Source organism: Notechis scutatus, chromosome 4 (assembly GCF_049901735.1).
Source record: "Notechis scutatus isolate UNSWTSFEM ecotype Mainland chromosome 4, rNotScu1.2, whole genome shotgun sequence".
Lineage (NCBI taxonomy): Eukaryota > Metazoa > Chordata > Lepidosauria > Squamata > Elapidae > Notechis > Notechis scutatus.
Window position 1 is genome coordinate 77,050,713 of NC_142012.1, and position 13,014 is coordinate 77,063,726.

Sequence of the window (13,014 nt, forward strand, 5' to 3'; positions counted from 1 at the left end):
GAATTACCATCTTTATCTCTTACTATTTTAGTTTATTTTACTCCATTTTATGGCATCCTATAGGTTATGACCTGTGGTTATAACAATAAACTTACTTCCTTACTAACTAAACTTGCCACCTGCTTTTGTGTTTGCAAAAGCTTCAATATTCTGTGTTTTTGGAATGGTCACCAGAGACACCTTATAGGAAATTTTAATATTTGCCTAATAAAGTTCAAATATAAAAATCTGGAAATGGAAAACTGATCACCTGCATAACAAACCACCCTGTGTCTTATAGTGCTTCTTAGTGTAATTTACATGAAAACAATACAGGAAAAGCTTTTTCAAAAGCTTAATTGCACTTCATCAGTTGGAAGCCCTTAACAAATGAAGTTATTTAGAAGTAAAATATATATATATAATGTATATATTTTCATAGATAAAGCTGTATCACAGCATTTCTGGATATGTTTTATTGTACTTACATGTTACAATAAATCAACTATTTATGAGGTGTCCAAATACAAAGAATCAGCACATTCAGATTAGGAAGGCAGGGATAAAAACACTTGCAGATAAAAAACCAAGGAGACCTCAAGCACCCGATTAAAGTTAGAGCCAGTCTGGTGTAGCAGTTAAGGTGAGGGCCTAGAAACCGACTGTGAGTTCTAGTCCCACCTTAGACAACAAAGCCGGCTGGATGAGTTTGAGCCAGTCTGTTTCTCTCAGTCTCGCTCACCTCACAGGGTTGTTATGAGGAAAATAGGAGGAGGAAGGAATATTGGGTTGTGTGTGTGTGTGTGCTGCTGCTTTTAAAGTTAGGGTATAAATCAAATCAAGTCAAATAGATAAATATTCCAAAGTGCCACAGGAACAAGACTATACAATTGCAGTGGCCATCTTGACTTTTCTTATCTCTCTCTCACCCACACCCACACCCACACACACAATGTCTTACATAAAGAACATGAACAGATTGTATCACCAGGCCAATGCAAATATTGCTGCACCTGAATAGAAACTAAAGCCCAGCAGGTGAACAGGAGGAAATAGGGGAGGGTGAGATCATCAACATCTTGGTGCTGAAAGGAGTTGAAAGTCCCATAAATCATCAGGTAGTTTCTAGTGGGGGGGGGGGACAGGTCCTCACTTTTACTCACTGTTTTTATTCTGCTTCAAAAGTGAATCACTGGGCAAATTCCTGACTTATTGTCAGCGCTGCCAGGCATTGTTGAGATTGTTGGGCCAATGGGCTGCTTTCCACTCAAACATCTTGACTCCAGCCATTTGGGACTTTGATTCCAGATTAAAGATATACTCTTTCTCTCCAAAACATCAAACCAACTAATGAAAGAAACCTTTGTTAATAAGAGAAGAATAAACATTCCAAATGAAACCGATTTTCCTGGGCAGATTGTAAAATTGTGAAATGTAAAGGCATCTGCAAATGGAGATTGACTCTTGATGACTTAAATCAGAGGTCCCCAAACTTGGCAACTTTAAGACTTGTGGACTTCAACTCCCAGATTTCTCTTTCTGAGAGTTGAAGTCCACAAGTCTTAAAGTTGCCACGTTTGGGGACCCCTGACTTAAATGGATACCTCTGTGCAGTGTAATTGGTGATAGCACATCCTTACTTTCTTTTGAGATGGTTTTTCCAACTTCTCTGTCAAGCATACAGGCCTCAGATCCCAGCGTGGATCAGGTTCAACAATAGGTTTAGAAATCTGCAGTCTTATTCTGGAAAAAAAATGCAACATTGTCCAATATTTTTGATCAGATTATCAGCATTCATTATTGGAAAAGATTGATCGTGACAGCTACTGTCCAGTTGTATGCTAAGGTGTAGGCATCTTCTGATCAAATTATATGTTTTAATAAATTCTACATGAGCACAAGCTGAGACAGACTCTACAATAGTATATTGTATTTTGTTGTTGTTGTAAGTTGTGGTCATGTCTAACCCATCACGACCTCATGGAATAACGTTCCTCCAGGCCTTCCTGTCCTCTACCATCCCTTGGAGTCCATTTAAGCTCACGGCTACTGCTCCAGTGACTCCATCCAGCCACCTCATTCTCTGCCGTCCCCTTCTTCTTTTGCTTGTTCCCAGCATTCGGTTCTTCTCCAGTGAGTCCTTCCTTCTCATGAGGTGGCCAAAGCCTTTGAGTTTCATCTTCAGGATCTGGCCTTCTAAAAAGCAGTCAGGGTTGATCTCCTCTAGGACTGACCAGTTGGATGGCCTTGCCTGGAGTCTTCTCCAGCACCAGAGTTCATAGGCCTCCATTATTTACATTATTTACTCCATTATTTACATTATTTAGGAAATACTGCCCAGTATTTCCTAGCCGTACCACAGATAACAACAATGATCTAATACATATCGATTTCACAGAAGACAATGTTGAAAAAGCACTAGGCAATCTAAAACCATCTCTATCTATTGGACCTGATGGAATATGTGCCTACTTCTTAAAAAGCTATCCTCTGCCATAGCCAAACCTCTAAGCATAATCTTTGAAAAATCTTTCAGGACCAGCTCCTTGCCCAACCTATGGTCACAAGCCACAGTCATCCCCATCTTCAAAAAGGAGACCCAAGCCCAGTTGAAAATTACAGGCCAATCTCCTTATGCTGCGTCACCTGTAAAGTCATGGAATCAATTATTAACCAATCCATCCTCCTCCACTTAGAGACAAATAACCTACTCTCCAATAAACAATTTGGTTTCAGAAAAAACTATCCTGTAATCTGCAACTCTTACACTGCAAAAACATATGGACGACACAACTCGACCAGGGCAAAGCAATAGACGCAATCTACATAGACTTCTGTAAAGCCTTTGATTCAGTGGTACACGACAAACTACTCCTAAAAATAAAATCCTATGGTATCTCTGGACAACTGAATAACTGGATAGAAGCATTCCTGTCAAACAGACAACAAATGGTCAAAATTGGGAACGCCCTATCAAATCCAGTACCTGTCAATAGTGGTGTCCCCCAAGGCAGTGTTCTAGGACCAACTCTCTTCATACTCTACATAAATGACCTCTGTGATCATATTAAGAGCAATTGCGTTTCTCTTCGCTGATGATGTAAAGCTGTTCAATACCACAGACAATACTGCTACCCTACAAAAAGATCTTGACTATGTATCAGAATGGTCAAACAAATGGCAACTTCAAATCTCAACAAATAAATGCTCTGTCTTACATATTGGCAAAAAAATCAGAAAATAAAATACAAGCTGAATAGTCAAGATCTTGTTGATGACCCAAGCTCTGTAAAGGACCTTGGAATACTCACCTCTAATGATCTAAGTGCTAGAGCCCACTGCAACTACATAGCCAAAAAGGCATTAAGAGTTGTTAACCTAATCCTACATAGCTTTTTCTCTGGTAATATCACACTACTAACCAGAGCATACAAAACATTTGCTAGACCAATACCGAATACAGTTCATCAGTCTGGAACCCACATTACGTATCTGATATTAGCACAATTGAGAAAGTCCAGAAATATTTCACGAGAAGAGTTCTCCACTCCTCTACTCATTGTAGAATACCTTATGCCACCAGACTTGAAATTCTAGAACTAGAAAACCTTGAATTACGCCGTCTTCGGTCTGATTTAAGCATGGTATATAAAATCATACATTGCAATGTCCTACCTGTCAATGAATACTTCAGCTTCAACCATAACAACACAAGAGCACACAATAGATACAAACTCAAAGTTAACCGCACCAAACTTGATTGCAGGAAATACGACTTCAGCAATAGAGTGGTCAATGTCTGGAATACTTCACCCGACTCTGTAGTTTCTTCCCCAAACCCCAAAAACTTTAACCTTAGACTGTCTACTATTGACCTCACCCCTTTCCTAAGAGGTCTGTAGGGGGCGTGCATAAGCGCACCAACGTGCCTACCGTCCCTGTCCTATTGTTTCTCTTATTCTTCTTTATTTTTCTTATATGTACCCATTTCATGTATTCACAACTATGTATACACTTATACTTATTATCTTGTAAACAATTGGCAAATCAAATAAATAAATAAAATAAATAAATAAATTCTTTGGCACTCAGCCTTCCTTATGGTCCAACTTTCACATTGCAACTGGGAAAACCATAGCCTTGACTATGCGCACTTTTGTTGGCAGGGGGATGTCTCTGCTTTTTGGTATATTTAGTATATTGTATAATTAAACACAATAGCTTGCTTCATGTTTGGGTGAATTCCTATTATTTATGTTCAGCTGTTTGCAGATTCCAAGTTAGAAAACAGGGAATATGGCAGGTGAAAAAGTTCAGATCTCTTTCCACATAATACTTAGTTATATACCTCCTTCGGTAGAAGTAACAGTTTCCAAACGTTTCCTGAAGCCAAATAAGAGTCCTTCTATTCTTGTTTGAGAATTTCCCCTTATTTTTCTTTGCAGAAAAATACCAGTTCAGGAAAAAACCCATGGTCTCCACACATGCACTGCATGTTTTAAATCTCATCTCCCCAAAAATTTTCAATAATATTCAAATCTGGGAAGTGCAATGGCCATTCCAAACCCTCCTCTTTTCTCCCTGCAAATATATCATTCACGGTTGATTTGAAGGCACGTTTGGGATCATAAACTTGCTGAAATATCCCACTTGGATCACTAAAATCACAAATCTGAATTAATTCTTAGTTCTGTCAGTTGATTTCATTAACTCCACGAATTAAATCGAGATAATTATTTCTTGATTACTGTAAGCCATCGTGAAGGAGTGAGCAGAAAGATGAGGTTGGTCTTACCACTTAGCTGTGTGGACTGGACTTACCGAAAATTGTAATTACCTGGAACTATTTCCAAGTAGAACTGCACCCCCTCCCCTCCAGATTTATTCACTCGTGATCAGATTGTAAATCAAGCATCACCCACTCGTTGCCTGGGTGAAGAAGAGGATGCCACAGCTCCTTCCAGACTCCGCTGGGAGTTCAGCTTACTGATTCATCTAATTAAGGCGGCAATCAGAGCCTCAGGGCCTGGAAGTGTCTTTGTAAGGCAGAACCTGCTCATTCAGTAAATGGGACTTGCAGTTTAGGAAGCTCCTCTGTACCAGCTGTGTTTCTTGAAGTTCAAATAATAACAACCTCAGATGATCCGTTTTGGCTTTGCTTCTTATCAGAGGTGGGTATTCAGCAGGTTCTGACCGGTTCTGGAGAACCAGTAGCTGTTGTGGTTAGCCAGCAGCAGGTGCAGACGGCTGAGGAGAGTGAGGACTCAGATGGGGGGCCAGGACCATTACGGAGTAGACTGCTGCCTTCAGAGATTGTGGGGGCTGGCAGCAGCAATGAGGAGGTTCCCGAGGAGCCTGTGCCAAGTGCGCATGCGTGCAGGGCTGCTCGCAGGAAAGAGCAGCTGCAGCAGCACGGGTGACTCGGGTGTAAGGCTGCAAGGTAATGGCCCCTCCTTCAAGAAGATAAAAGCCAGCTGTGAATCGGACGTTCTTTGCAGGAAGCAAAGACGTTTTGAAACTTGAGCCTTGTGGACATTGCAGTATCTTAGTTGGAACACAAGACTCTTGTGTTGTAAAATATTTTCTATCTGTTATTCTTGGCAGCCTCGCATAGTTTTGGCGAGGCTTGTGCTTATCAAAGTTGATTAGTTTGCAGCAGCCTTTTAACCGGGGATTCGTAAGAATCGTTAAAAGGTTTCTGTTCCCTTTGGTTCGTGTTTGTTTTATTGGAAAAGGGTTTGGGTCAGAACAATAGCGGAGATTTTGAGCAGTTTGGAGAACTGGCCAATACCACCTCTGACTGGCTCTGCCCACCTCCATTCTCTGCCTCCCAAGTCCCAGCTGATCGGCCGGGTCTTCTTTGGTTGCCCTGCACAGGAGAATCTACATTAAATTGCTCTAAATGAGGTGTTAGATCAACCCAATAACAGGCAGCATAGGAATTGTAGTTGCCAAATGCTAGAATTTAGACCAGAGGTTTTAAAAAGAAATATTCAGGCTATTTTTAGAGCATAACTTTCTGCTGAGTCTCTTATTTTGTGTCTTTAATCACGGTTTATATTTCAACACAAAAAAGGGACATATCTTTGCCATTTGCAGAGCTTTAAGCAAAGGAAGAATCAATTGGAAACTAGCATGCAAAGAGCTTGCAGCACCAAGGACCATGTGACTACTACTTTGGTATCTTGACTCAGGTCCATGTGCTGCTCCACAGTGGATGAAAAAAGTTGCCAATTTTTTGGATTGCTGTGCTTGAATGAGAGAAGCACAATGTTGACGTGATTTTGATTAATCAGTAAATTTATTATCTACTCGAAAGGAGGAATGTGAGGTGGGGAAGGGACAATTCAACACACACACAAAACTCGCACACTGAGTCATCAAAATTCACTTCCTTCAGCAGCTGGACTTCTCTCCTAAGTTGGGTTTTTCCTGCTTCCTACCGGTAAAATTTGAGAAGAGGAAAGTTCAAGATGAGTTAAGCCGACTGGCACTGCAGAACTGTACAGCTCTCACAGAGGAAATTTCTTACATTTAAGAGAAAGGTTGTCCTACCTTTGCTTGCACCTTTTCCTAAGGTTTTCCCAAAGTTGTGAAAACTACATGGGACACCCAACCTATTTCTCCTCTAACAGTAATATTAAAGGTAAAGGTAAAGGTTTCCATCGCACATACGTGCTAGTCATTTCCGGATCTAGGGGGCAGTGCTCATCTCTGTTACAAAGCCGAAGAGCCAGTGCCGTCCGAAGATGTCTCTGTGGTCATGTGGCTGGCATGACCGAAGGCGCACGGAACACTGTTCCCTTCCCACCAAAGGGGTCCCTATTTTCCTACTTGCATTTTTACATGCTTTCAAACTGCTAGGTTGGCAGAAGCTGCGACAAGTAATGGGAGCTCACTCCATTACGTGGTGCTAGGGATTCGAACTGCCGAACCGCCGACCTTTCTGATCGACAAGCTCAGTTTCTTAGCCACTGGGCCTTTTCTGGAGAGCTGTAGGCTTCCTTTCTGCAAAAGAAGTTTGATTAAACCACTGCAGATCAACTTGGGAACTTAGAAGAAATCCAGAAGGAGGCCTGAATTCAATAGATGTGAGAAACATGATCTAGGAAGGGGTCTTAACTCTTCCTGATAGGGCTCCAGTTAGACACCAAATTTTGATGTTTATTGGAAATAATACATTCTTGACATTTGCTATCTATCCTGTGGGACCAACTCTGTTGATATATGCTGGTCTGAAAGCCGCTGAGCAGATATTTTGGGAATTTACTTAGGCCTCTTTCAAAGATCCTCTTTCCAAAACAGGAAATTGGCAGTGGCTCAACTTTTTCTTTTCCAGAGGCCAAAAGTGCTGATGTCAAGTTTATCAGTTTTCTTTAGAAAATTGTTGATACAATAAGAAAGGCAACAACACTGTTTCATATTTTGGGACTTGGAATGCTGTCAACAGGAAGCTTAAAACATATGAACAACGGTTGCTGGAAGTGGGTATGACTAGTTCGATGAAAGAAGGACATGGGGTGACATGATAGCAGTCTTCCAATATCCCAGGGGCTGCCCCAAAGAAGAGGGAGTCAAGCTATTATCCAAAGCACCTGAGGGCAGGACAAGAAGCAATGGGTGGAAACTCATCAAGGAGAGAAGCAACCTGGAACTAAGCAGAAATTTCCTGACAGTCAGAACAATTAATCAGTGGAACAACTCCAGAAGTTGTGGATGCTCCAACACTGGAAATTTTGAAGAAGAGATCGGACAACCACTTGTCTGAAGTGGTATAGGGTTTCCTGCCTAAACAGGGAGTTGGATTAGAAGACCTCCAAGGTCCCTTCCAACTCTGTTATTCTATTCTATATTACAATAAATGTTTTGATTAGACCAGCTGGAGGTTTATAAAAAAATATATGCACAGATCTTGGAGTTTCTGAGAATACGTCTTCATACAAGATGTTTAAACATCCAGAAAAGGCGGCAGTAGAGATGTAAATGCTGTTGAAGGCATTTCTATTTTGCACAAGGATCTTTGCATCGCTCTAATTTCAGGGTCCCTCTACACACTCCTGTTCCCCTTTCCTGGATCAGCTACACCCACCTGTTTCTTCCTGTGATATTGTTTCCTTTTGAGAGCTGGAACTGTATTTTCCTGACTCTTTTCCTGAATCAGATGTTGGAACGAAGCCAGATTTCCCCTCTTTTTTTGTCTTTGCAACACTGAGGGTGTTGGACATCTGCTCTGATTTTAATCCACCTCCCATTCTTGAGTGGAAGCAAAGCCTTACTCAGCCTTGGCTCGCGACTGAAGGATGCTCAGAGGGGCATGAGCAACCTTATCAGCCAACCTGATCTCAACCTCCCGTTAGTTTCTACTCTGCTTCACAATCTCTGCAGAAAAAGCTATCCAAGGATCGTGCCTGGATCGTTTCTTCCTTCCTCCATCCGCGTTGCTCCAAGGATCCGTTCCTCTTTCCTCTCCTCACTACTCAGTGTTTACATACATGCAGTGTTCCCACACTGCAACTGTGGCTAGGGCTGTTGCGATACACACCTGGATTGGAGTAAAACCACTTCCCAGCATCAAAGGCTGCTGCAGCAGAAGGGACGGCTTTATTAGCAAAGCAGCTTCCCTCTGTAAAAGTGTTCATATTCACAGGTTGCATTCAGCCGGTTTGGACCGGTTCTGACATACCGGTAGCAAATATTTGGACTCATTAGGAGAACCAGCAAACACCACCTCTGGCTGGGCCCACCCACCTGCCCCCGCTCTTAACTTTCCTTACATTCTGTTGTTTATTAGCTCAGCTGATCTGTGCAGAGAGCGGATTGCCGCGTCTCAACTGAGCTAAAAAAAACAGCACAGCTCACCAGCTTTGATACAGAGGGAGGTCTTTGAGCCCTGCACACACACACGTGCAAAGTGGGCTTTCTTAACCAGTAGGAAAAAAAATTGAAACCCACCACTGCTCACATTGCAAATAAATGCATACAACATGTACTAAAAGGGGTTGAGGATAGCAATGCCCTTCGTTTGGGCACCCTCTTTTAATCAGCTGGAGGGAGATGGGAATCTGAACTCAGGATTTCAGGTCCTGCACTCTAGAATACGGGAGGAAGGTCTTAACAGGTCCTTTTCTAACCTGAAGAAGGCTTCCCATCCCATAGGCCTCTTTTCTTCCCAAAGCCACACATTTGTTTCCAGGTCCTTCCTTCTGTCCTGCACTGGCCTTCTCAGAGCCTGTTCCAATTGCTTCGAATTCTTCTTAAAATGTCTTCCCGAAAGTTAGGCCCTGCATTTGAAGGGGAGCCTCACCTATGTAGGGACGCGGTGGCTCAGTGGCTAAGACGCTGAGCTTGTCGATCAGAAAGGTCGGCAGTTCAGTGGTTCAAATCCCTAGCACTGTGTCATGGAGCGAGCTCCCATTACTTGTCCCAGCTTCTGCCAACCTACCAGTTCGAAAGCACATAAAAAATGCAAGTAGAAAAATAGGGGCCATCTTTGGTGGGAAGGGAACAGTGTTCTATGTGCCTTCAGTATTTAGTCATGCCAGCCACATGACCACAGAGACGTCTTCGGACAGTGCTGGTTCTTCGGCTTTGTAACGGAGATGAGCACCGCCCCCGAGAGCCAGAAACGACTAGCATGTATGTGTGAGGGGAACCTTTACCTTTACCTCGCCTATGTAAAAAATATTTCTTTCTGCTTTAAAAACTTTTTCAATGGATGCAGCCTAATATCAGCAGCTGCCTTTTTCGCAGCCCAATTGCCCTGCTGGCTTGGATGCAGTTTGCAATCCACTATATCCCCAGGTAGTTACTCACAGGTATCTTTGAGGCAGATATCCCCACTGGCCCCTACCCATCAGCCACTTATGCATTTAGTTTTTGTTCCCTAAATGATCCTCAATAGGCCAAACTCAATTCAAAAGAGAGTTGATCAGTAGAGAATGTACTTTTGGAAAGTGCCTTTCAGTCAGGGTTGATTCCTGGCAAGTTCCTGGAGAAGTCTGTCCAGTTTTCTTGGCAAGATTTCAGAAGTAGTTTTTCCTTGCTTGCTTCCTAGGGCTGGGAGAGTAATAGGCCCAAGGTCACCCAGCTGGCTTTGTGCATAATGCAGGACTAAAATACACCGTCTCCTGGCTTCTCACCTGATGCTTAACCATTGCACCAAAGACCTGACTAAGGGAAGGGGTGCTATCATGCCCCTGTCAGAATCTGAGTCTGAGGGGGAGGCCAAGCAGCTGACAGGGAGTGGGAGTGTGGCTCTGTTGGCTGTGGAAGAAACTAGGGAAGGGCACAGTCTGGCTGGGCACAGCAGGGGAGAGGTAGAGCAAGGCAGAGGGAATTCAGAGGAAGACCCAGGCCCACCCACCCCTTCATCCTAGGGCACACAGGGAGGAATAGAGAAGGGAGCAACATGGGTTCCATGGCTTATTGGGGAGGAAAGGGCCCTGATTCCTTTCATTAGCTGCAGCTGGGAAGACAGTGTTTAAAAAGGGAGTTTGCGCACAGCAACTTGTTGGAAATAAATCGTGTATTATCTTGTTTGGGTTCCTGGCATCTTCCCAACTGTGTGTGTTTTGTTGGCCTTTGAAGTGTACAATTCCTTCTCCTGCCCTGTCCAGTTAATTGCTGCAGCGTGGTTTGTGTTGGTTTTTATTTATAATTTATATGTACTTTGTTTTCGAACTGAATTTCCTCCACTTAAAAGACTGTTCTTGGGAGAGTTCTTTCTCCAGCCGAAGGTAACTGGACATTGGAGGCACTAAAGGGACTTTTCTTACTTATGTGACTGTGTTTGCCTTTGTGCCATGCCCTGGGTCATCACAGGTGCCTGCTCCAGTGTGTTGAAGCATAATCCTGATCCTGCACAGGGGGTCTCACTGTTGGAGAACATAGACACTTAACAAATCCAAAGCAACTTCATTCACATCCAAGCAGGGGTGGGATTCTATCGGTATGGGCGAACCCCTTGTTCTGATGTTCAGCTCGCTCTGAACCAGATCACTGCGATGAGGAACCCGCCGGCCCTTACTCTTTCCTGTGCTTTATGCCTTTGTTTAGAACACACCGTGGTGGGATTCAATTTTTTTTACTCCCGGTTCTGTGGGCGTGGCTTGGTGGGTGTGGCAGGGGAAGGATACTGCAAAATCCCCTTCCCTCCCCACCCCACTAACCTGCTTTCCAGCTCCGTTCTCCTGTGCAGGGCAACCAAAGAAGACCCAGCCGATCAGCTGGGACTCAATAGGAGGCGGAGAATAGATGGGGGCTGGGCCAGTCAGAGGTGGGATTTGCCGGTTCTCCAAACTACTCAACGTTTCCGCTACCGGTTCTCCAGAATCAGTCAGAACCTGCTGAATACCTCACTGAAGCAGTTGTTATACCAGTGGAATCCCACCCCTGCATCCAAGCCATTACATCTCTCACCCCTCCTGTTCCTTCATACTGGAATTGTTCTAACCCTCTTGCCTTCCGCTGAATCCTTTGGAAGAGTTTTTAGGCTGCTGGATCGGGGAGGAAAAGTGCATAATCTTTAAAATCATTATGGTTTTTACGTTTCCACACTCTGGAAACCCAGTCTCTTTCTGAATCGACTTAGTTGGCGGGCTTTATTCAGAAGGGGGGGAAATGCAATGTGGGCACTTCTAGGAACTAGGTAAAATGACATTGAGATGGTAGTCCTTGCTCAAAATGGAAAACTGACTATCTTCCATAGTGGCGGAAGCCAGATTTTACCCCACATTTGAATTTTGACTGACTATCTATCTCCCGGTCACATCTATGCTTGAACTGCTACTAGTGATTCACAGGACCGGATGAAATCCTACATTTTCTCGTTTCAATTCAAGGAAGAAATGCTTCCTTTGTTCTCCTGGGCCATGACTAAGCAGGATTGTTCTCAGTTGTTTAAAGATGAAATACTGCTTCTTTTAATTGCTTTGGGGAGAGAGCAGAGTGAAATGACTCCACTTTCCCAGTGGGCAGCCCAGAACCCATGGGAAAGTAGCAGGCTGGTGTCATTATATCCCCTGCAATTCAGATTAAGATCTTCTCTTTTTTAATTTTGGTGGGAAATAACCCATCAAGGAAAAGATGGATGCGCTGCCTTTTGGGCTGGTTTGATATGAAGGAGGGAGAATGTGGTTAAAAGTTCAGGGACAGGAGAACATATGATAGCTATGGCAGCAAACATTCAAGCACAAAGAATTTCTTTCCTCTTATCATAATTACATGACATTGAAGTGTTGATGCTGTGTTTGTTTTCTCAATGCGATTTTGCAGAATCCTATTGCCATTAACTTCTTAATTTTCTCTTGCTCCTTCTCCTGGGTCCAGTAGCTCTTGTCCTTCATTTGATACACCTTCCTATCTGTTTCTGCGTAAGTATTGGCTGCGTGCCATTGACTTTTCTTCTAAAAAAGAAGCAAGCACTGGATTTCCCAGCTTTTGTTTAGTGCCAGGTTATATTGCTACTTTGCCCAGAAAAAAATAATAATAATCAGGTCAAGGACATACACATTCAACAAAGGATATCGAATAACAAACTGGCTTACTTTTTTTTTTTTTAACTTTTTCTGTTACTTTTGCAGAGGTTTCCACATAGATACTCTTGCCGTCCAGAGGCAACACCAGGCCTCTGTGATTTCACCAGGTGTCTCCACAGAGCAGGGTCCAAAAAACCCGAGATAATGGCCACGACACAGGATGACCCTTGATTGCACAGATAGATCTTAGCCAATTGTGAAGGCGCCTCATACCAACGATAGAATATTTTGTGTTGGTTTTCCTTGTAAGCCACATCAGTTTTGTTATTTTATAATTGGTATTCCCAATCTTTCCCCACTGTTCTAAATCAATAGTATGTCAAAACTTTCTACCCCATGCAAGCATTGATCCTTGCACAATCTCTACAATAAAGCCAGCTTTTAATGATTGCTTGCTCACTGGAGCCTTCCCTCGTAGGTAATCTGTAGCATAATTCAACCAATGCTGAGGCAACAGAAAGGGTGCATTAGTCGACACACTCTCATCTCTCCTACAGGT